The 20,000-nt window shown below is 52.7% G+C and overlaps 35 non-coding genes and 54 pseudogenes across 35 annotated transcripts; all 89 read left to right on the top strand.

Moving 5' to 3' along the window:
- The window catches only part of LOC131123838 (5S ribosomal RNA), a 109-nt pseudogene extending 6 nt beyond the window's left edge, over positions 1-103 (top strand).
- A 112-nt stretch (positions 104-215) lies between these two features.
- On the top strand, positions 216-324 carry LOC131123699 (5S ribosomal RNA; annotated as a pseudogene).
- Positions 325-435: 111 nt separating this feature from the next.
- On the top strand, positions 436-545 carry LOC131123762 (5S ribosomal RNA; annotated as a pseudogene).
- A 112-nt stretch (positions 546-657) lies between these two features.
- On the top strand, positions 658-776 carry LOC131121019 (5S ribosomal RNA). Its single transcript, XR_009127558.1, has one exon. It is a non-coding gene; the product is annotated as a 5S ribosomal RNA (ribosomal RNA).
- A 112-nt stretch (positions 777-888) lies between these two features.
- On the top strand, positions 889-1,007 carry LOC131123551 (5S ribosomal RNA; annotated as a pseudogene).
- A 112-nt stretch (positions 1,008-1,119) lies between these two features.
- Positions 1,120-1,228, top strand: LOC131122667 (5S ribosomal RNA; annotated as a pseudogene).
- Positions 1,229-1,340: 112 nt separating this feature from the next.
- LOC131122546 (5S ribosomal RNA) lies at positions 1,341-1,459 on the top strand (annotated as a pseudogene).
- A 112-nt stretch (positions 1,460-1,571) lies between these two features.
- On the top strand, positions 1,572-1,690 carry LOC131120372 (5S ribosomal RNA). The gene has a single exon (XR_009126928.1). It is a non-coding gene; the product is annotated as a 5S ribosomal RNA (ribosomal RNA).
- A 112-nt stretch (positions 1,691-1,802) lies between these two features.
- LOC131121522 (5S ribosomal RNA) lies at positions 1,803-1,921 on the top strand. Its single transcript, XR_009128028.1, has one exon. It is a non-coding gene; the product is annotated as a 5S ribosomal RNA (ribosomal RNA).
- Positions 1,922-2,033: 112 nt separating this feature from the next.
- On the top strand, positions 2,034-2,152 carry LOC131121808 (5S ribosomal RNA). Its single transcript, XR_009128303.1, has one exon. It is a non-coding gene; the product is annotated as a 5S ribosomal RNA (ribosomal RNA).
- Positions 2,153-2,264: 112 nt separating this feature from the next.
- Positions 2,265-2,383, top strand: LOC131121327 (5S ribosomal RNA). The gene has a single exon (XR_009127842.1). It is a non-coding gene; the product is annotated as a 5S ribosomal RNA (ribosomal RNA).
- A 112-nt stretch (positions 2,384-2,495) lies between these two features.
- LOC131121707 (5S ribosomal RNA) lies at positions 2,496-2,614 on the top strand. Its single transcript, XR_009128205.1, has one exon. It is a non-coding gene; the product is annotated as a 5S ribosomal RNA (ribosomal RNA).
- A 112-nt stretch (positions 2,615-2,726) lies between these two features.
- Positions 2,727-2,835, top strand: LOC131123402 (5S ribosomal RNA; annotated as a pseudogene).
- A 112-nt stretch (positions 2,836-2,947) lies between these two features.
- On the top strand, positions 2,948-3,056 carry LOC131122836 (5S ribosomal RNA; annotated as a pseudogene).
- Positions 3,057-3,167: 111 nt separating this feature from the next.
- LOC131122504 (5S ribosomal RNA) lies at positions 3,168-3,286 on the top strand (annotated as a pseudogene).
- Positions 3,287-3,398: 112 nt separating this feature from the next.
- Positions 3,399-3,507, top strand: LOC131123610 (5S ribosomal RNA; annotated as a pseudogene).
- Positions 3,508-3,619: 112 nt separating this feature from the next.
- On the top strand, positions 3,620-3,728 carry LOC131123644 (5S ribosomal RNA; annotated as a pseudogene).
- Positions 3,729-3,839: 111 nt separating this feature from the next.
- Positions 3,840-3,949, top strand: LOC131123761 (5S ribosomal RNA; annotated as a pseudogene).
- Positions 3,950-4,061: 112 nt separating this feature from the next.
- On the top strand, positions 4,062-4,180 carry LOC131121018 (5S ribosomal RNA). Its single transcript, XR_009127557.1, has one exon. It is a non-coding gene; the product is annotated as a 5S ribosomal RNA (ribosomal RNA).
- A 112-nt stretch (positions 4,181-4,292) lies between these two features.
- On the top strand, positions 4,293-4,411 carry LOC131123731 (5S ribosomal RNA; annotated as a pseudogene).
- Positions 4,412-4,523: 112 nt separating this feature from the next.
- LOC131121788 (5S ribosomal RNA) lies at positions 4,524-4,642 on the top strand. Its single transcript, XR_009128283.1, has one exon. It is a non-coding gene; the product is annotated as a 5S ribosomal RNA (ribosomal RNA).
- Positions 4,643-4,754: 112 nt separating this feature from the next.
- On the top strand, positions 4,755-4,873 carry LOC131121734 (5S ribosomal RNA). The gene has a single exon (XR_009128230.1). It is a non-coding gene; the product is annotated as a 5S ribosomal RNA (ribosomal RNA).
- A 112-nt stretch (positions 4,874-4,985) lies between these two features.
- On the top strand, positions 4,986-5,104 carry LOC131121326 (5S ribosomal RNA). The gene has a single exon (XR_009127841.1). It is a non-coding gene; the product is annotated as a 5S ribosomal RNA (ribosomal RNA).
- A 112-nt stretch (positions 5,105-5,216) lies between these two features.
- LOC131121366 (5S ribosomal RNA) lies at positions 5,217-5,335 on the top strand. The gene has a single exon (XR_009127877.1). It is a non-coding gene; the product is annotated as a 5S ribosomal RNA (ribosomal RNA).
- A 112-nt stretch (positions 5,336-5,447) lies between these two features.
- LOC131123837 (5S ribosomal RNA) lies at positions 5,448-5,556 on the top strand (annotated as a pseudogene).
- Positions 5,557-5,668: 112 nt separating this feature from the next.
- Positions 5,669-5,777, top strand: LOC131123698 (5S ribosomal RNA; annotated as a pseudogene).
- A 111-nt stretch (positions 5,778-5,888) lies between these two features.
- LOC131123467 (5S ribosomal RNA) lies at positions 5,889-5,998 on the top strand (annotated as a pseudogene).
- Positions 5,999-6,110: 112 nt separating this feature from the next.
- Positions 6,111-6,229, top strand: LOC131121365 (5S ribosomal RNA). The gene has a single exon (XR_009127876.1). It is a non-coding gene; the product is annotated as a 5S ribosomal RNA (ribosomal RNA).
- A 112-nt stretch (positions 6,230-6,341) lies between these two features.
- On the top strand, positions 6,342-6,450 carry LOC131123835 (5S ribosomal RNA; annotated as a pseudogene).
- A 112-nt stretch (positions 6,451-6,562) lies between these two features.
- Positions 6,563-6,671, top strand: LOC131123696 (5S ribosomal RNA; annotated as a pseudogene).
- Positions 6,672-6,782: 111 nt separating this feature from the next.
- LOC131124013 (5S ribosomal RNA) lies at positions 6,783-6,892 on the top strand (annotated as a pseudogene).
- Positions 6,893-7,004: 112 nt separating this feature from the next.
- LOC131121896 (5S ribosomal RNA) lies at positions 7,005-7,123 on the top strand. The gene has a single exon (XR_009128392.1). It is a non-coding gene; the product is annotated as a 5S ribosomal RNA (ribosomal RNA).
- A 112-nt stretch (positions 7,124-7,235) lies between these two features.
- On the top strand, positions 7,236-7,354 carry LOC131123822 (5S ribosomal RNA; annotated as a pseudogene).
- A 112-nt stretch (positions 7,355-7,466) lies between these two features.
- On the top strand, positions 7,467-7,575 carry LOC131123609 (5S ribosomal RNA; annotated as a pseudogene).
- Positions 7,576-7,687: 112 nt separating this feature from the next.
- Positions 7,688-7,796, top strand: LOC131124063 (5S ribosomal RNA; annotated as a pseudogene).
- A 111-nt stretch (positions 7,797-7,907) lies between these two features.
- Positions 7,908-8,017, top strand: LOC131123876 (5S ribosomal RNA; annotated as a pseudogene).
- A 112-nt stretch (positions 8,018-8,129) lies between these two features.
- LOC131121016 (5S ribosomal RNA) lies at positions 8,130-8,248 on the top strand. Its single transcript, XR_009127556.1, has one exon. It is a non-coding gene; the product is annotated as a 5S ribosomal RNA (ribosomal RNA).
- Positions 8,249-8,360: 112 nt separating this feature from the next.
- On the top strand, positions 8,361-8,479 carry LOC131123550 (5S ribosomal RNA; annotated as a pseudogene).
- A 112-nt stretch (positions 8,480-8,591) lies between these two features.
- Positions 8,592-8,700, top strand: LOC131122666 (5S ribosomal RNA; annotated as a pseudogene).
- Positions 8,701-8,812: 112 nt separating this feature from the next.
- Positions 8,813-8,931, top strand: LOC131122545 (5S ribosomal RNA; annotated as a pseudogene).
- Positions 8,932-9,043: 112 nt separating this feature from the next.
- Positions 9,044-9,162, top strand: LOC131120371 (5S ribosomal RNA). The gene has a single exon (XR_009126927.1). It is a non-coding gene; the product is annotated as a 5S ribosomal RNA (ribosomal RNA).
- Positions 9,163-9,274: 112 nt separating this feature from the next.
- LOC131121521 (5S ribosomal RNA) lies at positions 9,275-9,393 on the top strand. The gene has a single exon (XR_009128027.1). It is a non-coding gene; the product is annotated as a 5S ribosomal RNA (ribosomal RNA).
- A 112-nt stretch (positions 9,394-9,505) lies between these two features.
- Positions 9,506-9,624, top strand: LOC131121807 (5S ribosomal RNA). Its single transcript, XR_009128302.1, has one exon. It is a non-coding gene; the product is annotated as a 5S ribosomal RNA (ribosomal RNA).
- A 112-nt stretch (positions 9,625-9,736) lies between these two features.
- LOC131121325 (5S ribosomal RNA) lies at positions 9,737-9,855 on the top strand. The gene has a single exon (XR_009127840.1). It is a non-coding gene; the product is annotated as a 5S ribosomal RNA (ribosomal RNA).
- Positions 9,856-9,967: 112 nt separating this feature from the next.
- Positions 9,968-10,086, top strand: LOC131121795 (5S ribosomal RNA). The gene has a single exon (XR_009128290.1). It is a non-coding gene; the product is annotated as a 5S ribosomal RNA (ribosomal RNA).
- A 112-nt stretch (positions 10,087-10,198) lies between these two features.
- On the top strand, positions 10,199-10,307 carry LOC131123401 (5S ribosomal RNA; annotated as a pseudogene).
- A 112-nt stretch (positions 10,308-10,419) lies between these two features.
- Positions 10,420-10,528, top strand: LOC131122835 (5S ribosomal RNA; annotated as a pseudogene).
- Positions 10,529-10,639: 111 nt separating this feature from the next.
- Positions 10,640-10,758, top strand: LOC131122502 (5S ribosomal RNA; annotated as a pseudogene).
- Positions 10,759-10,870: 112 nt separating this feature from the next.
- Positions 10,871-10,979, top strand: LOC131123607 (5S ribosomal RNA; annotated as a pseudogene).
- Positions 10,980-11,091: 112 nt separating this feature from the next.
- Positions 11,092-11,200, top strand: LOC131123643 (5S ribosomal RNA; annotated as a pseudogene).
- Positions 11,201-11,311: 111 nt separating this feature from the next.
- Positions 11,312-11,430, top strand: LOC131122544 (5S ribosomal RNA; annotated as a pseudogene).
- Positions 11,431-11,542: 112 nt separating this feature from the next.
- LOC131120370 (5S ribosomal RNA) lies at positions 11,543-11,661 on the top strand. The gene has a single exon (XR_009126926.1). It is a non-coding gene; the product is annotated as a 5S ribosomal RNA (ribosomal RNA).
- A 112-nt stretch (positions 11,662-11,773) lies between these two features.
- On the top strand, positions 11,774-11,892 carry LOC131121520 (5S ribosomal RNA). Its single transcript, XR_009128026.1, has one exon. It is a non-coding gene; the product is annotated as a 5S ribosomal RNA (ribosomal RNA).
- Positions 11,893-12,004: 112 nt separating this feature from the next.
- On the top strand, positions 12,005-12,123 carry LOC131121806 (5S ribosomal RNA). Its single transcript, XR_009128301.1, has one exon. It is a non-coding gene; the product is annotated as a 5S ribosomal RNA (ribosomal RNA).
- A 112-nt stretch (positions 12,124-12,235) lies between these two features.
- LOC131121324 (5S ribosomal RNA) lies at positions 12,236-12,354 on the top strand. Its single transcript, XR_009127839.1, has one exon. It is a non-coding gene; the product is annotated as a 5S ribosomal RNA (ribosomal RNA).
- Positions 12,355-12,466: 112 nt separating this feature from the next.
- LOC131121794 (5S ribosomal RNA) lies at positions 12,467-12,585 on the top strand. Its single transcript, XR_009128289.1, has one exon. It is a non-coding gene; the product is annotated as a 5S ribosomal RNA (ribosomal RNA).
- A 112-nt stretch (positions 12,586-12,697) lies between these two features.
- LOC131123400 (5S ribosomal RNA) lies at positions 12,698-12,806 on the top strand (annotated as a pseudogene).
- A 112-nt stretch (positions 12,807-12,918) lies between these two features.
- LOC131122834 (5S ribosomal RNA) lies at positions 12,919-13,027 on the top strand (annotated as a pseudogene).
- A 111-nt stretch (positions 13,028-13,138) lies between these two features.
- On the top strand, positions 13,139-13,257 carry LOC131122501 (5S ribosomal RNA; annotated as a pseudogene).
- A 112-nt stretch (positions 13,258-13,369) lies between these two features.
- Positions 13,370-13,478, top strand: LOC131123606 (5S ribosomal RNA; annotated as a pseudogene).
- Positions 13,479-13,590: 112 nt separating this feature from the next.
- LOC131123642 (5S ribosomal RNA) lies at positions 13,591-13,699 on the top strand (annotated as a pseudogene).
- Positions 13,700-13,810: 111 nt separating this feature from the next.
- On the top strand, positions 13,811-13,920 carry LOC131123760 (5S ribosomal RNA; annotated as a pseudogene).
- A 112-nt stretch (positions 13,921-14,032) lies between these two features.
- On the top strand, positions 14,033-14,151 carry LOC131121015 (5S ribosomal RNA). Its single transcript, XR_009127555.1, has one exon. It is a non-coding gene; the product is annotated as a 5S ribosomal RNA (ribosomal RNA).
- A 112-nt stretch (positions 14,152-14,263) lies between these two features.
- On the top strand, positions 14,264-14,382 carry LOC131123994 (5S ribosomal RNA; annotated as a pseudogene).
- A 112-nt stretch (positions 14,383-14,494) lies between these two features.
- Positions 14,495-14,613, top strand: LOC131122466 (5S ribosomal RNA; annotated as a pseudogene).
- Positions 14,614-14,725: 112 nt separating this feature from the next.
- LOC131121733 (5S ribosomal RNA) lies at positions 14,726-14,844 on the top strand. The gene has a single exon (XR_009128229.1). It is a non-coding gene; the product is annotated as a 5S ribosomal RNA (ribosomal RNA).
- Positions 14,845-14,956: 112 nt separating this feature from the next.
- On the top strand, positions 14,957-15,075 carry LOC131121322 (5S ribosomal RNA). Its single transcript, XR_009127837.1, has one exon. It is a non-coding gene; the product is annotated as a 5S ribosomal RNA (ribosomal RNA).
- A 112-nt stretch (positions 15,076-15,187) lies between these two features.
- LOC131121364 (5S ribosomal RNA) lies at positions 15,188-15,306 on the top strand. Its single transcript, XR_009127875.1, has one exon. It is a non-coding gene; the product is annotated as a 5S ribosomal RNA (ribosomal RNA).
- Positions 15,307-15,418: 112 nt separating this feature from the next.
- Positions 15,419-15,527, top strand: LOC131123834 (5S ribosomal RNA; annotated as a pseudogene).
- Positions 15,528-15,639: 112 nt separating this feature from the next.
- LOC131123695 (5S ribosomal RNA) lies at positions 15,640-15,748 on the top strand (annotated as a pseudogene).
- Positions 15,749-15,859: 111 nt separating this feature from the next.
- On the top strand, positions 15,860-15,969 carry LOC131123795 (5S ribosomal RNA; annotated as a pseudogene).
- Positions 15,970-16,081: 112 nt separating this feature from the next.
- Positions 16,082-16,200, top strand: LOC131121363 (5S ribosomal RNA). Its single transcript, XR_009127874.1, has one exon. It is a non-coding gene; the product is annotated as a 5S ribosomal RNA (ribosomal RNA).
- Positions 16,201-16,312: 112 nt separating this feature from the next.
- LOC131123833 (5S ribosomal RNA) lies at positions 16,313-16,421 on the top strand (annotated as a pseudogene).
- Positions 16,422-16,533: 112 nt separating this feature from the next.
- LOC131123694 (5S ribosomal RNA) lies at positions 16,534-16,642 on the top strand (annotated as a pseudogene).
- A 111-nt stretch (positions 16,643-16,753) lies between these two features.
- On the top strand, positions 16,754-16,863 carry LOC131124012 (5S ribosomal RNA; annotated as a pseudogene).
- A 112-nt stretch (positions 16,864-16,975) lies between these two features.
- LOC131121014 (5S ribosomal RNA) lies at positions 16,976-17,094 on the top strand. Its single transcript, XR_009127554.1, has one exon. It is a non-coding gene; the product is annotated as a 5S ribosomal RNA (ribosomal RNA).
- Positions 17,095-17,206: 112 nt separating this feature from the next.
- LOC131124104 (5S ribosomal RNA) lies at positions 17,207-17,325 on the top strand (annotated as a pseudogene).
- A 112-nt stretch (positions 17,326-17,437) lies between these two features.
- On the top strand, positions 17,438-17,546 carry LOC131122663 (5S ribosomal RNA; annotated as a pseudogene).
- A 112-nt stretch (positions 17,547-17,658) lies between these two features.
- Positions 17,659-17,777, top strand: LOC131123436 (5S ribosomal RNA; annotated as a pseudogene).
- A 112-nt stretch (positions 17,778-17,889) lies between these two features.
- Positions 17,890-17,998, top strand: LOC131122662 (5S ribosomal RNA; annotated as a pseudogene).
- A 112-nt stretch (positions 17,999-18,110) lies between these two features.
- On the top strand, positions 18,111-18,229 carry LOC131122543 (5S ribosomal RNA; annotated as a pseudogene).
- A 112-nt stretch (positions 18,230-18,341) lies between these two features.
- On the top strand, positions 18,342-18,460 carry LOC131120369 (5S ribosomal RNA). The gene has a single exon (XR_009126925.1). It is a non-coding gene; the product is annotated as a 5S ribosomal RNA (ribosomal RNA).
- A 112-nt stretch (positions 18,461-18,572) lies between these two features.
- On the top strand, positions 18,573-18,691 carry LOC131121519 (5S ribosomal RNA). Its single transcript, XR_009128025.1, has one exon. It is a non-coding gene; the product is annotated as a 5S ribosomal RNA (ribosomal RNA).
- A 112-nt stretch (positions 18,692-18,803) lies between these two features.
- Positions 18,804-18,922, top strand: LOC131121805 (5S ribosomal RNA). Its single transcript, XR_009128300.1, has one exon. It is a non-coding gene; the product is annotated as a 5S ribosomal RNA (ribosomal RNA).
- Positions 18,923-19,034: 112 nt separating this feature from the next.
- Positions 19,035-19,153, top strand: LOC131121321 (5S ribosomal RNA). The gene has a single exon (XR_009127836.1). It is a non-coding gene; the product is annotated as a 5S ribosomal RNA (ribosomal RNA).
- A 112-nt stretch (positions 19,154-19,265) lies between these two features.
- LOC131121793 (5S ribosomal RNA) lies at positions 19,266-19,384 on the top strand. Its single transcript, XR_009128288.1, has one exon. It is a non-coding gene; the product is annotated as a 5S ribosomal RNA (ribosomal RNA).
- Positions 19,385-19,496: 112 nt separating this feature from the next.
- Positions 19,497-19,605, top strand: LOC131123399 (5S ribosomal RNA; annotated as a pseudogene).
- Positions 19,606-19,717: 112 nt separating this feature from the next.
- On the top strand, positions 19,718-19,826 carry LOC131122833 (5S ribosomal RNA; annotated as a pseudogene).
- A 111-nt stretch (positions 19,827-19,937) lies between these two features.
- The window catches only part of LOC131123112 (5S ribosomal RNA), a 119-nt pseudogene continuing 56 nt past the window's right edge, over positions 19,938-20,000 (top strand).

Below are 20,000 nucleotides of genomic sequence, written 5' to 3'. Positions count from 1 at the left end.
GGCCATACTACCATGAAAACGCCCGATCTCGAAAGCTAAGCAGGGGCGGGCCTGGTTAGTACTTGGATGGGAGAGCGCCTGGGAATACCAGGTGCTGTAAGCTTTTTATGGTTTCTGCTCTTGCCTGACAGCAGAGGGCGCTGTTTGACACTTTTTGCTGGAGTCTAGTTTGGCCTGCGTCACCTTCAAATAGGATCTTTTTAGTCGACCTGGCAGCTTACGGCCATACTACCCTGAAAACGCCCGATCTCGGAAGCTAAGCAGGGGAGGGCCTGGTTAGTACTTGGATGGGAGACTCCCTGGGTATACCAGGTGCTATAAGCCTTTATGGTTTCTGCTCTTGCCTGACAGCAGAGGGCGCTGTTTGACACTTTTTGCTGGAGTCTAGTTTGGCCTGCGTCGCCTTCAAATAGGATCTTTTCAGTTGACCTGGCAGCTTACGGCCATACTACCCTGAAAGTGCCCGATCTCGGAAGCTAAGCAGGGGCGGGCCTTGGTTAGTACTTGGATGGGAGACCGCCTGGGAATACCAGGTGCTGTCAGCTTTTTATGGTTTCTGCTCTTGCCTGACAGCAGAGGGCGCTGTTTGACACTTTTTGCTGGAGTCGAGTTTGGCCTGCGTCGCCTTCAAATAGGATCTTTTCAGTTGCCCTGGCAGCTTACGGCCATACTACCCTGAAAATGCCCGATCTCGTCCAATCTCGGAAGCTAAGCAGGGGCGGGCCTGGTTAGTACTTGGATGGGAGACCGCCTGGGAATACCAGGTGCTGTAAGCTTTTTATGGTTTCTGCTCTTGCCTGACAGCAGAGGGCGCTGTTTGACGCTATTTGCTGCAGTCTAGTTTGGCCTGCGTCGCCTTCAAATAGGATCTTTTCAGTTGACCTGTCAGCTTACAGCCATACTACCTTCAAAACGCCCGATCTCGTCCAATGTAGGAAGCTAAGCACGGGCGGGCCTGGTTAGTACTTGGATGGGAGACCGCCTGGGAATACCAGGTGCTGTAAGCTTTTTATGGTTTCTGCTCTTGCCTGACAGCAGAGGGCACTGTTTGACACTTTTTGCTGGGGTCTAGTTTGGCCTGCGTTGCCTTCAAATAGGATCTTTTCAGTTGCCCTGGCAGCTTACAGCCATACTACCCTGAAAACCCCCGATCTCGGAAGCTAAGCAGGGGCGGGCCTGGTTAGTACTTGGATGGGAGACCGCCTGGGAATACCAGGTGCTGTAAGCTTTTTATGGTTTCTGCTCTTGCCTGAAAGCAGAGGGCGCTGTTTGACACTTTTTGCTGGAGTCTAGTTTGGCCTGCGTCGCCTTCAAATAGGATCTTTTCAGTCGCCCTGGCAGCTTACGGCCATACTACCCTGAAAACGCCTGATCTCGTCCAATCTCGGAAGCTAAGCAGGGGCGGGCCTGGTTAGTACTTGGATGGGAGACCGCCTGGGAATACCAGCTGCTGTCAGCTTTTTATGGTTTCTGCTCTTGCCTGACAGCAGAGGGCGCTGTTTGACACTTTTTGCTGGAGTCTAGTTTGGCCTGCGTCGCCTTCAAATAGGATCTTTTCAGTTGCCCTGGCAGCTTACGGCCATACTACCCTGAAAACGCCCGATCTCATCCGACCTTGGAAGCTAAGCAGGGGCGGGCCTGGTTAGTACTTGGATGGGAGACCGCCTGGGAATACCAGGTGCTGTAAGCTTTTTATGGTTTCTGCTCTTGCCTGACAGCAGAGGGCGCTGTTTGACACTTTTTGCTGGAGTCTAGTTTGGCCTGCGTCGCCTTCAAATAGGATCTTTTCAGTCGCCCTGGCAGCTTACGGCCATACTACCCTGAAAATGCATGATCTCGTCCGATCTCGGAAGCTAAGCAGGGGCGGGCCTGGTTAGTACCTGGGTGGGAGACCGCCTGGGAATACCAGGTGCTGTAAGCTTTTTATGGTTTCTGCTCTTGCCTGAAAGCAGAGGGCGCTGTTTGACACTTTTTGCTGGAGTCTAGTTTGGCCTGCGTCGCCTTCAAATAGGATCTTTTCAGTCGCCCTGGCAGCTTACGGCCATACTACCCTGAAAACGCCTGATCTCGTCCGATCTCGGAAGCTAAGCAGGGGGGGGCCTGGTTAGTACTTGGATGGGAGACCGCCTGGGAATACCAGCTGCTGTCAGCTTTTTATGGTTTCTGCTCTTGCCTGACAGCAGAGGGCGCTGTTTGACACTTTTTGCTGGAGTCTAGTTTGGCCTGCGTCGCCTTCAAATAGGATCTTTTCAGTTGCCCTGGCAGCTTACGGCCATACTACCCTGAAAACGCCCGATCTCATCCGACCATGGAAGCTAAGCAGGGGCGGGCCTGGTTAGTACTTGGATGGGAGACCGCCTGGGAATACCAGGTGCTGTAAGCTTTTTATGGTTTCTGCTCTTGCCTGACAGCAGAGGGCGCTCTTTGACACTTTTTGCTGGAGTCTAGTTTGGCCTGCGTCGCCTTCAAATAGGATCTTTTCAGTCGCCCTGGCAGCTTACTGCCATACTACCCTGAAAGTGCATGATCTCGTCCGATCTCGGAAGCTAAGCAGGGGCGGGCCTGGTTAGTACCTGGATGGGAGACCGCCTGGGAATACCAGGTGCTGTAAGCTTTTTATGGTTTCTGCTCTTGCCTGACAGCAGAGGGCGCTGTTTGACACTTTTTGCTGGAGTCTAGTTTGGCCTGCGTCGCCTTCAAATAGGATCTTTTCAGTTGACCTGGCAGCTTACGGCCATACTACCATGAAAACGCCCGATCTCGAAAGCTAAGCAGGGGCGGGCCTGGTTAGTACTTGGATGGGAGACCGCCTGGGAATACCAGGTGCTGTAAGCTTTTTATGGTTTCTGCTCTTGCCTGACAGCAGAGGGCGCTCTTTGACACTTTTTGCTGGATTCTAGTTTGGCCTGCATCGCCTTCAAATAGGATCTTTTCAGTTGACCTGGCAGCTTACGGCCATACTACCCTGAAAACGTCCGATCTCGGAAGCTAAGCAGGGGCGGGCCTGGTTAGTACTTGGATGGGAGACCGCCTGGGAATACCAGGTGCTGTAAGCCTGTATGGTTTCTGCTCTTGCCAGACAGCAGAGGGCGCTGTTTGACACTTTTTGCTGGAGTCTAGTTTGGCCTGCGTCGCCTTCAAATAGGATCTTTTCAGTTGACCTGGCAGCTTACGGCCATACTCCCCTGAAAACGCCTGATCTCGTCCGATCTCGGAAGCTAAGCAGGGCCTGGCCTGGTTAGTACTTGGATGGGAGACCGCCTGCTTATACCAGGTGCTGTAAGCTTTTTATGGTTTCTGCTCTTGCCTGACAGCAGAGGGCGCTCTTTGACACTTTTTGCTGGAGTCTAGTTTGGCCTCCGTCACCTTCAAATAGGATCTTTTCAGTCGACCTTGCAGCTTACGGCCATACTACGCTGAAAGCGCCCGATCTCGGAAGCTAAGCAGGGGCGGGCCTGGTTAGTACTTGGATGGGAGAGCGCCTGGGAATACCAGGTGCTGTAAGCTTTTTATGGTTTCTGCTCTTGCCTGACAGCAGAGGGCGCTGTTTGACACTTTTTGCTGGAGTCTAGTTTGGCCTGCGTCACCTTCAAATAGGATCTTTTTAGTCGACCTGGCAGCTTACGGCCATACTACCCTGAAAACGCCCGATCTCGGAAGCTAAGCAGGGGAGGGCCTGGTTAGTACTTGGATGGGAGACTGCCTGGGTATACCAGGTGCTATAAGCCTTTATGGTTTCTGCTCTTGCCTGACAGCAGAGGGCGCTGTTTGACACTTTTTGCTGGAGTCTAGTTTGGCCTGCGTCGCCTTCAAATAGGATCTTTTCAGTTGACCTGGCAGCTTACGGCCATACTACCCTGAAAGTGCCCGATCTCGGAAGCTAAGCAGGGGCGGGCCTTGGTTAGTACTTGGATGGGAGACCGCCTGGGAATACCAGGTGCTGTCAGCTTTTTATGGTTTCTGCTCTTGCCTGACAGCAGAGGGCGCTGTTTGACACTTTTTGCTGGAGTCGAGTTTGGCCTGCGTCGCCTTCAAATAGGATCTTTTCAGTTGCCCTGGCAGCTTACGGCCATACTACCCTGAAAATGCCCGATCTCGTCCAATCTCGGAAGCTAAGCAGGGGCGGGCCTGGTTAGTACTTGGATGGGAGACCGCCTGGGAATACCAGGTGCTGTAAGCTTTTTATGGTGTCTGCTCTTGCCTGACAGCAGAGGGCGCTGTTTGACGCTATTTGCTGCAGTCTAGTTTGGCCTGCGTCGCCTTCAAATAGGATCTTTTCAGTTGACCTGTCAGCTTACGGCCATACTACATTCAAAACGCCCGATCTCGTCCAATGTAGGAAGCTAAGCACGGCCGGGCCTGGTTAGTACTTGGATGGGAGACCGCCTGGGAATACCAGGTGCTGTAAGCTTTTTATGGTTTCTGCTCTTGCCTGACAGCAGAGGGCACTGTTTGACACTTTTTGCTGGAGTCTAGTTTGGCCTGCGTTGCCTTCAAATAGGATCTTTTCAGTTGCCCTGGCAGCTTACGGCCATACTACCCTGAAAATGCATGATCTCGTCCGATCTCGGAAGCTAAGCAGGGGCGGGCCTGGTTAGTACCTGGATGGGAGACCGCCTGGGAATACCAGGTGCTGTCAGCTTTTTATGGTTTCTGCTCTTGCCTGAAAGCAGAGGGCGCTGTTTGACACTTTTTGCTGGAGTCTAGTTTGGCCTGCGTCGCCTTCAAATAGGATCTTTTCAGTCGCCCTGGCAGCTTACGGCCATACTACCCTGAAAACGCCTGATCTCGTCCGATCTCGGAAGCTAAGCAGGGGCGGGCCTGGTTAGTACTTGGATGGGAGACCGCCTGGGAATACCAGCTGCTGTCAGCTTTTTATGGTTTCTGCTCTTGCCTGACAGCAGAGGGCGCTGTTTGACACTTTTTGCTGGAGTCTAGTTTGGCCTGCGTCGCCTTCAAATAGGATCTTTTCAGTTGCCCTGGCAGCTTACGGCCATACTACCCTGAAAACGCCCGATCTCATCCGACCATGGAAGCTAAGCAGGGGCGGGCCTGGTTAGTACTTGGATGGGAGACCGCCTGGGAATACCAGGTGCTGTAAGCTTTTTATGGTTTCTGCTCTTGCCTGACAGCAGAGGGCGCTGTTTGACACTTTTTGCTGGAGTCTAGTTTGGCCTGCGTCGCCTTCAAATAGGATCTTTTCAGTCGCCCTGGCAGCTTACGGCCATACTACCCTGAAAATGCATGATCTCGTCCGATCTCGGAAGCTAAGCAGGGGCGGGCCTGGTTAGTACCGGGATGGGAGACCGCCTGGGAATACCAGGTGCTGTAAGCTTTTTATGGTTTCTGCTCTTGCCTGACAGCAGAGGGCGCTGTTTGACACTTTTTGCTGGAGTCTAGTTTGGCCTGCGTCGCCTTCAAATAGGATCTTTTCAGTTGACCTGGCAGCTTACGGCCATACTACCATGAAAACGCCCGATCTCGAAAGCTAAGCAGGGGCGGGCCTGGTTAGTACTTGGATGGGAGAGCGCCTGGGAATACCAGGTGCTGTAAGCTTTTTATGGTTTCTGCTCTTGCCTGACAGCAGAGGGCGCTGTTTGACACTTTTTGCTGGAGTCTAGTTTGGCCTGCGTCACCTTCAAATAGGATCTTTTTAGTCGACCTGGCAGCTTACGGCCATACTACCCTGAAAACGCCCGATCTCGGAAGCTAAGCAGGGGAGGGCCTGGTTAGTACTTGGATGGGAGACTCCCTGGGTATACCAGGTGCTATAAGCCTTTATGGTTTCTGCTCTTGCCTGACAGCAGAGGGCGCTGTTTGACACTTTTTGCTGGAGTCTAGTTTGGCCTGCGTCGCCTTCAAATAGGATCTTTTCAGTTGACCTGGCAGCTTACGGCCATACTACCCTGAAAGTGCCCGATCTCGGAAGCTAAGCAGGGGCGGGCCTTGGTTAGTACTTGGATGGGAGACCGCCTGGGAATACCAGGTGCTGTAAGCTTTTTATGGTTTCTGCTCTTGCCTGACAGCAGAGGGCGCTGTTTGACACTTTTTGCTGGAGTCTAGTTTGGCCTGCGTCGCCTTCAAATAGGATCTTTTCAGTCGCCCTGGCAGCTTACGGCCATACTACCCTGAAAATGCATGATCTCGTCCGATCTCGGAAGCTAAGCAGGGGCGGGCCTGGTTAGTACCGGGATGGGAGACCGCCTGGGAATACCAGGTGCTGTAAGCTTTTTATGGTTTCTGCTCTTGCCTGACAGCAGAGGGCGCTGTTTGACACTTTTTGCTGGAGTCTAGTTTGGCCTGCGTCGCCTTCAAATAGGATCTTTTCAGTTGACCTGGCAGCTTACGGCCATACTACCATGAAAACGCCCGATCTCGAAAGCTAAGCAGGGGCGGGCCTGGTTAGTACTTGGATGGGAGAGCGCCTGGGAATACCAGGTGCTGTAAGCTTTTTATGGTTTCTGCTCTTGCCTGACAGCAGAGGGCGCTGTTTGACACTTTTTGCTGGAGTCTAGTTTGGCCTGCGTCACCTTCAAATAGGATCTTTTTAGTCGACCTGGCAGCTTACGGCCATACTACCCTGAAAACGCCCGATCTCGGAAGCTAAGCAGGGGAGGGCCTGGTTAGTACTTGGATGGGAGACTCCCTGGGTATACCAGGTGCTATAAGCCTTTATGGTTTCTGCTCTTGCCTGACAGCAGAGGGCGCTGTTTGACACTTTTTGCTGGAGTCTAGTTTGGCCTGCGTCGCCTTCAAATAGGATCTTTTCAGTTGACCTGGCAGCTTACGGCCATACTACCCTGAAAGTGCCCGATCTCGGAAGCTAAGCAGGGGCGGGCCTTGGTTAGTACTTGGATGGGAGACCGCCTGGGAATACCAGGTGCTTTCAGCTTTTTATGGTTTCTGCTCTTGCCTGACAGCAGAGGGCGCTGTTTGACACTTTTTGCTGGAGTCGAGTTTGGCCTGCGTCGCCTTCAAATAGGATCTTTTCAGTTGCCCTGGCAGCTTACGGCCATACTACCCTGAAAATGCCCGATCTCGTCCAATTTTGGAAGCTAAGCAGGGGCGGGCCTGGTTAGTACTTGGATGGGAGACCGCCTGGGAATACCAGGTGCTGTAAGCTTTTTATGGTTTCTGCTCTTGCCTGACAGCAGAGGGCGCTGTTTGACGCTATTTGCTGCAGTCTAGTTTGGCCTGCGTCGCCTTCAAATAGGATCTTTTCAGTTGACCTGTCAGCTTACGGCCATACTACCTTCAAAACGCCCGATCTCGTCCAATGTAAGAAGCTAAGCACGGGCGGGCCTGGTTAGTACTTGGATGGGAGACCGCCTGGGAATACCAGGTGCTGTAAGCTTTTTATGGTTTCTGCTCTTGCCTGACAGCAGAGGGCGCTCTTTGACACTTTTTGCTGGAGTCTAGTTTGGCCTGCGTCACCTTCAAATAGGATCTTTTCAGTCGACCTTGCAGCTTACGGCCATACTACGCTGAAAGCGCCCGATCTCGGAAGCTAAGCAGGGGCGGGCCTGGTTAGTACTTGGATGGGAGAGCGCCTGGGAATACCAGGTGCTGTAAGCTTTTTATGGTTTCTGCTCTTGCCTGAAAGCAGAGGGCGCTGTTTGACACTTTTTGCTGGAGTCTAGTTTGCCCTGCGTCACCTTCAAATAGGATCTTTTTAGTCGAACTGGCAGCTTACGGCCATACTACCCTGAAAACGCCCGATCTCGGAAGCTAAGCAGGGGAGTACCTGGTTAGTACTTGGATGGGAGACTGCCTGGGTATACCAGGTGCTATAAGCCTTTATGGTTTCTGCTCTTGCCTGACAGCAGAGGGCGCTGTTTGACACTTTTTGCTGGAGTCTAGTTTGGCCTGCGTCGCCTTCAAATAGGATCTTTTCAGTTGACCTGGCAGCTTACGGCCATGCTACCCTGAAAGTGCCCGATCTCGGAAGCTAAGCAGGGGCGGGCCTTGGTTAGTACTTGGATGGGAGACCGCCTGGGAATACCAGGTGCTGTCAGCTTTTTATGGTTTCTGCTCTTGCCTGACAGCAGAGGGCGCTGTTTGACACTTTTTGCTGGAGTCGAGTTTGGCCTGCGTCGCCTTCAAATAGGATCTTTTCAGTTGCCCTGGCAGCTTACGGCCATACTACCCTGAAAATGCCCGATCTCGTCCAATCTCGGAAGCTAAGCAGGGGCGGGCCTGGTTAGTACTTGGATGGGAGACCGCCTGGGAATACCAGGTGCTGTAAGCTTTTTATGGTTTCTGCTCTTGCCTGACAGCAGAGGGCGCTGTTTGACGCTATTTGCTGCAGTCTAGTTTGGCCTGCGTCGCCTTCAAATAGGATCTTTTCAGTTGACCTGTCAGCTTACAGCCATACTACCTTCAAAACGCCCGATCTCGTCCAATGTAGGAAGCTAAGCACGGGCGGGCCTGGTTAGTACTTGGATGGGAGACCGCCTGGGAATACCAGGTGCTGTAAGCTTTTTATGGTTTCTGCTCTTGCCTGACAGCAGAGGGCACTGTTTGACACTTTTTGCTGGAGTCTAGTTTGGCCTGCGTTGCCTTCAAATAGGATCTTTTCAGTTGCCCTGGCAGCTTACAGCCATACTACCCTGAAAACCCCCGATCTCGGAAGCTAAGCAGGGGCGGGCCTGGTTAGTACTTGGATGGGAGACCGCCTGGGAATACCAGGTGCTGTAAGCTTTTTATGGTTTCTGCTCTTGCCTGAAAGCAGAGGGCGCTGTTTGACACTTTTTGCTGGAGTCTAGTTTGGCCTGCGTCGCCTTCAAATAGGATCTTTTCAGTCGCCCTGGCAGCTTACGGCCATACTACCCTGAAAACGCCTGATCTCGTCCAATCTCGGAAGCTAAGCAGGGGCGGGCCTGGTTAGTACTTGGATGGGAGACCGCCTGGGAATACCAGCTGCTGTCAGCTTTTTATGGTTTCTGCTCTTGCCTGACAGCAGAGGGCGCTGTTTGACACTTTTTGCTGGAGTCTAGTTTGGCCTGCGTCGCCTTCAAATAGGATCTTTTCAGTTGCCCTGGCAGCTTACGGCCATACTACCCTGAAAACGCCCGATCTCATCCGACCTTGGAAGCTAAGCAGGGGCGGGCCTGGTTAGTACTTGGATGGGAGACCGCCTGGGAATACCAGGTGCTGTAAGCTTTTTATGGTTTCTGCTCTTGCCTGACAGCAGAGGGCGCTGTTTGACACTTTTTGCTGGAGTCTAGTTTGGCCTGCGTCGCCTTCAAATAGGATCTTTTCAGTCGCCCTGGCAGCTTACGGCCATACTACCCTGAAAATGCATGATCTCGTCCGATCTCGGAAGCTAAGCAGGGGCGGGCCTGGTTAGTACCTGGGTGGGAGACCGCCTGGGAATACCAGGTGCTGTAAGCTTTTTATGGTTTCTGCTCTTGCCTGAAAGCAGAGGGCGCTGTTTGACACTTTTTGCTGGAGTCTAGTTTGGCCTGCGTCGCCTTCAAATAGGATCTTTTCAGTCGCCCTGGCAGCTTACGGCCATACTACCCTGAAAACGCCTGATCTCGTCCGATCTCGGAAGCTAAGCAGGGGGGGGCCTGGTTAGTACTTGGATGGGAGACCGCCTGGGAATACCAGCTGCTGTCAGCTTTTTATGGTTTCTGCTCTTGCCTGACAGCAGAGGGCGCTGTTTGACACTTTTTGCTGGAGTCTAGTTTGGCCTGCGTCGCCTTCAAATAGGATCTTTTCAGTTGCCCTGGCAGCTTACGGCCATACTACCCTGAAAACGCCCGATCTCATCCGACCATGGAAGCTAAGCAGGGGCGGGCCTGGTTAGTACTTGGATGGGAGACCGCCTGGGAATACCAGGTGCTGTAAGCTTTTTATGGTTTCTGCTCTTGCCTGACAGCAGAGGGCGCTCTTTGACACTTTTTGCTGGAGTCTAGTTTGGCCTGCGTCGCCTTCAAATAGGATCTTTTCAGTCGCCCTGGCAGCTTACTGCCATACTACCCTGAAAATGCATGATCTCGTCCGATCTCGGAAGCTAAGCAGGGGCGGGCCTGGTTAGTACCTGGATGGGAGACCGCCTGGGAATACCAGGTGCTGTAAGCTTTTTATGGTTTCTGCTCTTGCCTGACAGCAGAGGGCGCTGTTTGACACTTTTTGCTGGAGTCTAGTTTGGCCTGCGTCGCCTTCAAATAGGATCTTTTCAGTTGACCTGGCAGCTTACGGCCATACTACCATGAAAACGCCCGATCTCGAAAGCTAAGCAGGGGCGGGCCTGGTTAGTACTTGGATGGGAGACCGCCTGGGAATACCAGGTGCTGTAAGCTTTTTATGGTTTCTGCTCTTGCCTGACAGCAGAGGGCGCTCTTTGACACTTTTTGCTGGATTCTAGTTTGGCCTGCATCGCCTTCAAATAGGATCTTTTCAGTTGACCTGGCAGCTTACGGCCATACTACCCTGAAAACGTCCGATCTCGGAAGCTAAGCAGGGGCGGGCCTGGTTAGTACTTGGATGGGAGACCGCCTGGGAATACCAGGTGCTGTAAGCCTGTATGGTTTCTGCTCTTGCCAGACAGCAGAGGGCGCTGTTTGACACTTTTTGCTGGAGTCTAGTTTGGCCTGCGTCGCCTTCAAATAGGATCTTTTCAGTTGACCTGGCAGCTTACGGCCATACTCCCCTGAAAACGCCTGATCTCGTCCGATCTCGGAAGCTAAGCAGGGCCTGGCCTGGTTAGTACTTGGATGGGAGACCGCCTGCTTATACCAGGTGCTGTAAGCTTTTTATGGTTTCTGCTCTTGCCTGACAGCAGAGGGCGCTCTTTGACACTTTTTGCTGGAGTCTAGTTTGGCCTCCGTCACCTTCAAATAGGATCTTTTCAGTCGACCTTGCAGCTTACGGCCATACTACGCTGAAAGCGCCCGATCTCGGAAGCTAAGCAGGGGCGGGCCTGGTTAGTACTTGGATGGGAGAGCGCCTGGGAATACCAGGTGCTGTAAGCTTTTTATGGTTTCTGCTCTTGCCTGACAGCAGAGGGCGCTGTTTGACACTTTTTGCTGGAGTCTAGTTTGGCCTGCGTCACCTTCAAATAGGATCTTTTTCGTCGACCTGGCAGCTTACGGCCATACTACCCTGAAAACGCCCGATCTCGGAAGCTAAGCAGGGGAGGGCCTGGTTAGTACTTGGATGGGAGACTGCCTGGGTATACCAGGTGCTATAAGCCTTTATGGTTTCTGCTCTTGCCTGACAGCAGAGGGCGCTGTTTGACACTTTTTGCTGGAGTCTAGTTTGGCCTGCGTCGCCTTCAAATAGGATCTTTTCAGTCGCCCTGGCAGCTTACGGCCATACTACCCTGAAAACGCCTGATCTCGTCCAATCTCGGAAGCTAAGCAGGGGCGGGCCTGGTTAGTACTTGGATGGGAGACCGCCTGGGAATACCAGCTGCTGTCAGCTTTTTATGGTTTCTGCTCTTGCCTGACAGCAGAGGGCGCTGTTTGACACTTTTTGCTGGAGTCTAGTTTGGCCTGCGTCGCCTTCAAATAGGATCTTTTCAGTTGCCCTGGCAGCTTACGGCCATACTACCCTGAAAACGCCCGATCTCATCCGACCTTGGAAGCTAAGCAGGGGCGGGCCTGGTTAGTACTTGGATGGGAGACCGCCTGGGAATACCAGGTGCTGTAAGCTTTTTATGGTTTCTGCTCTTGCCTGACAGCAGAGGGCGCTGTTTGACACTTTTTGCTGGAGTCTAGTTTGGCCTGCGTCGCCTTCAAATAGGATCTTTTCAGTCGCCCTGGCAGCTTACGGCCATACTACCCTGAAAATGCATGATCTCGTCCGATCTCGGAAGCTAAGCAGGGGCGGGCCTGGTTAGTACCTGGGTGGGAGACCGCCTGGGAATACCAGGTGCTGTAAGCTTTTTATGGTTTCTGCTCTTGCCTGAAAGCAGAGGGCGCTGTTTGACACTTTTTGCTGGAGTCTAGTTTGGCCTGCGTCGCCTTCAAATAGGATCTTTTCAGTCGCCCTGGCAGCTTACGGCCATACTACCCTGAAAACGCCTGATCTCGTCCGATCTCGGAAGCTAAGCAGGGGGGGGCCTGGTTAGTACTTGGATGGGAGACCGCCTGGGAATACCAGCTGCTGTCAGCTTTTTATGGTTTCTGCTCTTGCCTGACAGCAGAGGGCGCTGTTTGACACTTTTTGCTGGAGTCTAGTTTGGCCTGCGTCGCCTTCAAATAGGATCTTTTCAGTTGCCCTGGCAGCTTACGGCCATACTACCCTGAAAACGCCCGATCTCATCCGACCATGGAAGCTAAGCAGGGGCGGGCCTGGTTAGTACTTGGATGGGAGACCGCCTGGGAATACCAGGTGCTGTAAGCTTTTTATGGTTTCTGCTCTTGCCTGACAGCAGAGGGCGCTCTTTGACACTTTTTGCTGGAGTCTAGTTTGGCCTGCGTCGCCTTCAAATAGGATCTTTTCAGTCGCCCTGGCAGCTTACTGCCATACTACCCTGAAAATGCATGATCTCGTCCGATCTCGGAAGCTAAGCAGGGGCGGGCCTGGTTAGTACCTGGATGGGAGACCGCCTGGGAATACCAGGTGCTGTAAGCTTTTTATGGTTTCTGCTCTTGCCTGACAGCAGAGGGCGCTGTTTGACACTTTTTGCTGGAGTCTAGTTTGGCCTGCGTCGCCTTCAAATAGGATCTTTTCAGTTGACCTGGCAGCTTACGGCCATACTACCATGAAAACGCCCGATCTCGAAAGCTAAGCAGGGGCGGGCCTGGTTAGTACTTGGATGGGAGACCGCCTGGGAATACCAGGTGCTGTAAGCTTTTTATGGTTTCTGCTCTTGCCTGACAGCAGAGGGCGCTCTTTGACACTTTTTGCTGGATTCTAGTTTGGCCTGCATCGCCTTCAAATAGGATCTTTTCAGTTGACCTGGCAGCTTACGGCCATACTACCCTGAAAACGTCCGATCTCGGAAGCTAAGCAGGGGCGGGCCTGGTTAGTACTTGGATGGGAGACCGCCTGGGAATACCAGGTGCTGTAAGCCTGTATGGTTTCTGCTCTTGCCAGACAGCAGAGGGCGCTGTTTGACACTTTTTGCTGGAGTCTAGTTTGGCCTGCGTCGCCTTCAAATAGGATCTTTTCAGTTGACCTGGCAGCTTACGGCCATACTCCCCTGAAAACGCCTGATCTCGTCCGATCTCGGAAGCTAAGCAGGGCCTGGCCTGGTTAGTACTTGGATGGGAGACCGCCTGCTTATACCAGGTGCTGTAAGCTTTTTATGGTTTCTGCTCTTGCCTGACAGCAGAGGGCGCTCTTTGACACTTTTTGCTGGAGTCTAGTTTGGCCTCCGTCACCTTCAAATAGGATCTTTTCAGTCGACCTTGCAGCTTACGGCCATACTACGCTGAAAGCGCCCGATCTCGGAAGCTAAGCAGGGGCGGGCCTGGTTAGTACTTGGATGGGAGAGCGCCTGGGAATACCAGGTGCTGTAAGCTTTTTATGGTTTCTGCTCTTGCCTGACAGCAGAGGGCGCTGTTTGACACTTTTTGCTGGAGTCTAGTTTGGCCTGCGTCACCTTCAAATAGGATCTTTTTCGTCGACCTGGCAGCTTACGGCCATACTACCCTGAAAACGCCCGATCTCGGAAGCTAAGCAGGGGAGGGCCTGGTTAGTACTTGGATGGGAGACTGCCTGGGTATACCAGGTGCTATAAGCCTTTATGGTTTCTGCTCTTGCCTGACAGCAGAGGGCGCTGTTTGACACTTTTTGCTGGAGTCTAGTTTGGCCTGCGTCGCCTTCAAATAGGATCTTTTCAGTTGACCTGGCAGCTTACGGCCATACTACCCTGAAAGTGCCCGATCTCGGAAGCTAAGCAGGGGCGGGCCTTGGTTAGTACTTGGATGGGAGACCGCCTGGGAATACCAGGTGCTGTCAGCTTTTTATGGTTTCTGCTCTTGCCTGACAGCAGAGGGCGCTGTTTGACACTTTTTGCTGGAGTCGAGTTTGGCCTGCGTCGCCTTCAAATAGGATCTTTTCAGTTGCCCTGGCAGCTTACGGCCATACTACCCTGAAAATGCCCGATCTCGTCCAATCTCGGAAGCTAAGCAGGGGCGGGCCTGGTTAGTACTTGGATGGGAGACCGCCTGGGAATACCAGGTGCTGTAAGCTTTTTATGGTGTCTGCTCTTGCCTGACAGCAGAGGGCGCTGTTTGACGCTATTTGCTGCAGTCTAGTTTGGCCTGCGTCGCCTTCAAATAGGATCTTTTCAGTTGACCTGTCAGCTTACGGCCATACTACATTCAAAACGCCCGATCTCGTCCAATGTAGGAAGCTAAGCACGGGCGGGCCTGGTTAGTACTTGGATGGGGGATCGCCTGGGAATACCAGGTGCTGTAAGCTTTTTATGGTTTCTGCTCTTGCCTGACAGCAGAGGGCACTGTTTGACACTTTTTGCTGGAGTCTAGTTTGGCCTGCGTTGCCTTCAAATAGGATCTTTTCAGTTGCCCTGGCAGCTTACGGCCATACTACCCTGAAAATGCATGATCTCGTCCGATCTCGGAAGCTAAGCAGGGGCGGGCCTGGTTAGTACCTGGATGGGAGACTGCCTGGGAATACCAGGTGCTGCAAGCTTTTTATGGTTTCTGCTCTTGCCTGAAAGCAGAGGGCGCTGTTTGACACTTTTTGCTGGAGTCTAGTTTGGCCTGCGTCGCCTTCAAATAGGATCTTTTCAGTCGCCCTGGCAGCTTACGGCCATACTACCCTGAAAACGCCTGATCTCGTCCGATCTCGGAAGCTAAGCAGGGGCGGGCCTGGTTAGTACTTGGATGGGAGACCGCCTGGGAATACCAGCTGCTGTCAGCTTTTTATGGTTTCTGCTCTTGCCTGACAGCAGAGGGCGCTGTTTGACACTTTTTGCTGGAGTCTAGTTTGGCCTGCGTCGCCTTCAAATAGGATCTTTTCAGTTGCCCTGGCAGCTTACGGCCATACTACCCTGAAAACGCCCGATCTCATCCGACCATGGAAGCTAAGCAGGGGCGGGCCTGGTTAGTACTTGGATGGGAGACCGCCTGGGAATACCAGGTGCTGTAAGCTTTTTATGGTTTCTGCTCTTGCCTGACAGCAGAGGGCGCTGTTTGACACTTTTTGCTGGAGTCTAGTTTGGCCTGCGTCGCCTTCAAATAGGATCTTTTCAGTCGCCCTGGCAGCTTACGGCCATACTACCCTGAAAATGCATGATCTCGTCCGATCTCGGAAGCTAAGCAGGGGCGGGCCTGGTTAGTACCGGGATGGGAGACCGCCTGGGAATACCAGGTGCTGTAAGCTTTTTATGGTTTCTGCTCTTGCCTGACAGCAGAGGGCGCTGTTTGACACTTTTTGCTGGAGTCTAGTTTGGCCTGCGTCGCCTTCAAATAGGATCTTTTCAGTTGACCTGGCAGCTTACGGCCATACTACCATGAAAACGCCCGATCTCGAAAGCTAAGCAGGGGCGGGCCTGGTTAGTACTTGGATGGGAGAGCGCCTGGGAATACCAGGTGCTGTAAGCTTTTTATGGTTTCTGCTCTTGCCTGACAGCAGAGGGCGCTGTTTGACACTTTTTGCTGGAGTCTAGTTTGGCCTGCGTCACCTTCAAATAGGATCTTTTTAGTCGACCTGGCAGCTTACGGCCATACTACCCTGAAAACGCCCGATCTCGGAAGCTAAGCAGGGGAGGGCCTGGTTAGTACTTGGATGGGAGACTCCCTGGGTATACCAGGTGCTATAAGCCTTTATGGTTTCTGCTCTTGCCTGACAGCAGAGGGCGCTGTTTGACACTTTTTGCTGGAGTCTAGTTTGGCCTGCGTCGCCTTCAAATAGGATCTTTTCAGTTGACCTGGCAGCTTACGGCCATACTACCCTGAAAGTGCCCGATCTCGGAAGCTAAGCAAGGGCGGGCCTTGGTTAGTACTTGGATGGGAGACCGCCTGGGAATACCAGGTGCTGTAAGCTTTTTATGGTTTCTGCTCTTGCCTGACAGCAGAGGGCGCTGTTTGACACTTTTTGCTGGAGTCTAGTTTGGCCTGCGTCGCCTTCAAATAGGATCTTTTCAGTCGCCCTGGCAGCTTACGGCCATACTACCCTGAAAATGCATGATCTCGTCCGATCTCGGAAGCTAAGCAGGGGCGGGCCTGGTTAGTACCGGGATGGGAGACCGCCTGGGAATACCAGGTGCTGTAAGCTTTTTATGGTTTCTGCTCTTGCCTGACAGCAGAGGGCGCTGTTTGACACTTTTTGCTGGAGTCTAGTTTGGCCTGCGTCGCCTTCAAATAGGATCTTTTCAGTTGACCTGGCAGCTTACGGCCATACTACCATGAAAACGCCCGATCTCGAAAGCTAAGCAGGGGCGGGCCTGGTTAGTACTTGGATGGGAGAGCGCCTGGGAATACCAGGTGCTGTAAGCTTTTTATGGTTTCTGCTCTTGCCTGACAGCAGAGGGCGCTGTTTGACACTTTTTGCTGGAGTCTAGTTTGGCCTGCGTCACCTTCAAATAGGATCTTTTTAGTCGACCTGGCAGCTTACGGCCATACTACCCTGAAAACGCCCGATCTCGGAAGCTAAGCAGGGGAGGGCCTGGTTAGTACTTGGATGGGAGACTCCCTGGGTATACCAGGTGCTATAAGCCTTTATGGTTTCTGCTCTTGCCTGACAGCAGAGGGCGCTGTTTGACACTTTTTGCTGGAGTCTAGTTTGGCCTGCGTCGCCTTCAAATAGGATCTTTTCAGTTGACCTGGCAGCTTACGGCCATACTACCCTGAAAGTGCCCGATCTCGGAAGCTAAGCAGGGGCGGGCCTTGGTTAGTACTTGGATGGGAGACCGCCTGGGAATACCAGGTGCTTTCAGCTTTTTATGGTTTCTGCTCTTGCCTGACAGCAGAGGGCGCTGTTTGACACTTTTTGCTGGAGTCGAGTTTGGCCTGCGTCGCCTTCAAATAGGATCTTTTCAGTTGCCCTGGCAGCTTACGGCCATACTACCCTGAAAATGCCCGATCTCGTCCAATCTCGGAAGCTAAGCAGGGGCGGGCCTGGTTAGTACTTGGATGGGAGACCGCCTGGGAATACCAGGTGCTGTAAGCTTTTTATGGTTTCTGCTCTTGCCTGACAGCAGAGGGCGCTGTTTGACGCTATTTGCTGCAGTCTAGTTTGGCCTGCGTCGCCTTCAAATAGGATCTTTTCAGTTGACCTGTCAGCTTACGGCCATACTACCTTCAAAACGCCCGATCTCGTCCAATGTAAGAAGCTAAGCACGGGCGTTCCTGGTTAGTACTTGGATGGGAGACCGCCTGGGAATACCAGGTGCTGTAAGCTTTTTATGGTTTCTGCTCTTGCCTGACAGCAGAGGGCACTGTTTGACACTTTTTGCTGGAGTCTAGTTTGGCCTGCGTTGCCTTCAAATAGGATCTTTTCAGTTGCCCTGGCAGCTTACAGCCATACTACCCTGAAAACCCCCGATCTCGGAAGCTAAGCAGGGGCGGGCCTGGTTAGTACTTGGATGGGAGACCGCCTGGGAATACCAGGTGCTGTAAGCTTTTTATGGTTTCTGCTCTTGCCTGACAGCAGAGGGCGCTGTTTGACGCTATTTGCTGCAGTCTAGTTTGGCCTGCGTCGCCTTCAAATAGGATCTTTTCAGTTGACCTGTCAGCTTACAGCCATACTACCTTCAAAACGCCCGATCTCGTCCAATGTAGGAAGCTAAGCATGGGCGGGCCTGGTTAGTACTTGGATGGGAGACCGCCTGGGAATACCAGGTGCTGTAAGCTTTTTATGGTTTCTGCTCTTGCCTGACAGCAGAGGGCACTGTTTGACACTTTTTGCTGGAGTCTAGTTTGGCCTGCGTTGCCTTCAAATAGGATCTTTTCAGTTGCCCTGGCAGCTTACAGCCATACTACCCTGAAAACCCCCGATCTCGGAAGCTAAGCAGGGGCGGGCCTGGTTAGTACTTGGATGGGAGACCGCCTGGGAATACCAGGTGCTGTAAGCTTTTTATGGTTTCTGCTCTTGCCTGAAAGCAGAGGGCGCTGTTTGACACTTTTTGCTGGAGTCTAGTTTGGCCTGCGTCGCCTTCAAATAGGATCTTTTCAGTCGCCCTGGCAGCTTACGGCCATACTACCCTGAAAACGCCTGATCTCGTCCAATCTCGGAAGCTAAGCAGGGGCGGGCCTGGTTAGTACTTGGATGGGAGACCGCCTGGGAATACCAGCTGCTGTCAGCTTTTTATGGTTTCTGCTCTTGCCTGACAGCAGAGGGCGCTGTTTGACACTTTTTGCTGGAGTCTAGTTTGGCCTGCGTCGCCTTCAAATAGGATCTTTTCAGTTGCCCTGGCAGCTTACGGCCATACTACCCTGAAAACGCCCGATCTCATCCGACCTTGGAAGCTAAGCAGGGGCGGGCCTGGTTAGTACTTGGATGGGAGACCGCCTGGGAATACCAGGTGCTGTAAGCTTTTTATGGTTTCTGCTCTTGCCTGACAGCAGAGGGCGCTGTTTGACACTTTTTGCTGGAGTCTAGTTTGGCCTGCGTCGCCTTCAAATAGGATCTTTTCAGTCGCCCTGGCAGCTTACGGCCATACTACCCTGAAAATGCATGATCTCGTCCGATCTCGGAAGCTAAGCAGGGGCGGGCCTGGTTAGTACCTGGGTGGGAGACCGCCTGGGAATACCAGGTGCTGTAAGCTTTTTATGGTTTCTGCTCTTGCCTGAAAGCAGAGGGCGCTGTTTGACACTTTTTGCTGGAGTCTAGTTTGGCCTGCGTCGCCTTCAAATAGGATCTTTTCAGTCGCCCTGGCAGCTTACGGCCATACTACCCTGAAAACGCCTGATCTCGTCCGATCTCGGAAGCTAAGCAGGGGGGGGCCTGGTTAGTACTTGGATGGGAGACCGCCTGGGAATACCAGCTGCTGTCAGCTTTTTATGGTTTCTGCTCTTGCCTGACAGCAGAGGGCGCTGTTTGACACTTTTTGCTGGAGTCTAGTTTGGCCTGCGTCGCCTTCAAATAGGATCTTTTCAGTTGCCCTGGCAGCTTACGGCCATACTACCCTGAAAACGCCCGATCTCATCCGACCATGGAAGCTAAGCAGGGGCGGGCCTGGTTAGTACTTGGATGGGAGACCGCCTGGGAATACCAGGTGCTGTAAGCTTTTTATGGTTTCTGCTCTTGCCTGACAGCAGAGGGCGCTCTTTGACACTTTTTGCTGGAGTCTAGTTTGGCCTGCGTCGCCTTCAAATAGGATCTTTTCAGTCGCCCTGGCAGCTTACTGCCATACTACCCTGAAAATGCATGATCTCGTCCGATCTCGGAAGCTAAGCAGGGGCGGGCCTGGTTAGTACCTGGATGGGAGACCGCCTGGGAATACCAGGTGCTGTAAGCTTTTTATGGTTTCTGCTCTTGCCTGACAGCAGAGGGCGCTGTTTGACACTTTTTGCTGGAGTCTAGTTTGGCCTGCGTCGCCTTCAAATAGGATCTTTTCAGTTGACCTGGCAGCTTACGGCCATACTACCATGAAAACGCCCGATCTCGAAAGCTAAGCAGGGGCGGGCCTGGTTAGTACTTGGATGGGAGACCGCCTGGGAATACCAGGTGCTGTAAGCTTTTTATGGTTTCTGCTCTTGCCTGACAGCAGAGGGCGCTCTTTGACACTTTTTGCTGGATTCTAGTTTGGCCTGCATCGCCTTCAAATAGGATCTTTTCAGTTGACCTGGCAGCTTACGGCCATACTACCCTGAAAACGTCCGATCTCGGAAGCTAAGCAGGGGCGGGCCTGGTTAGTACTTGGATGGGAGACCGCCTGGGAATACCAGGTGCTGTAAGCCTGTATGGTTTCTGCTCTTGCCAGACAGCAGAGGGCGCTGTTTGACACTTTTTGCTGGAGTCTAGTTTGGCCTGCGTCGCCTTCAAATAGGATCTTTTCAGTTGACCTGGCAGCTTACGGCCATACTCCCCTGAAAACGACTGATCTCGTCCGATCTCGGAAGCTAAGCAGGGCC

The sequence above is a fragment of the Doryrhamphus excisus genome, chromosome 2, assembly GCF_030265055.1.
Source record: "Doryrhamphus excisus isolate RoL2022-K1 chromosome 2, RoL_Dexc_1.0, whole genome shotgun sequence".
Taxonomy (NCBI): Eukaryota; Metazoa; Chordata; class Actinopteri; order Syngnathiformes; family Syngnathidae; genus Doryrhamphus; species Doryrhamphus excisus.
The sequence above is the reverse complement of the archived record's forward strand: the minus strand, read 5'-3'. Positions and strand labels throughout refer to the sequence as shown.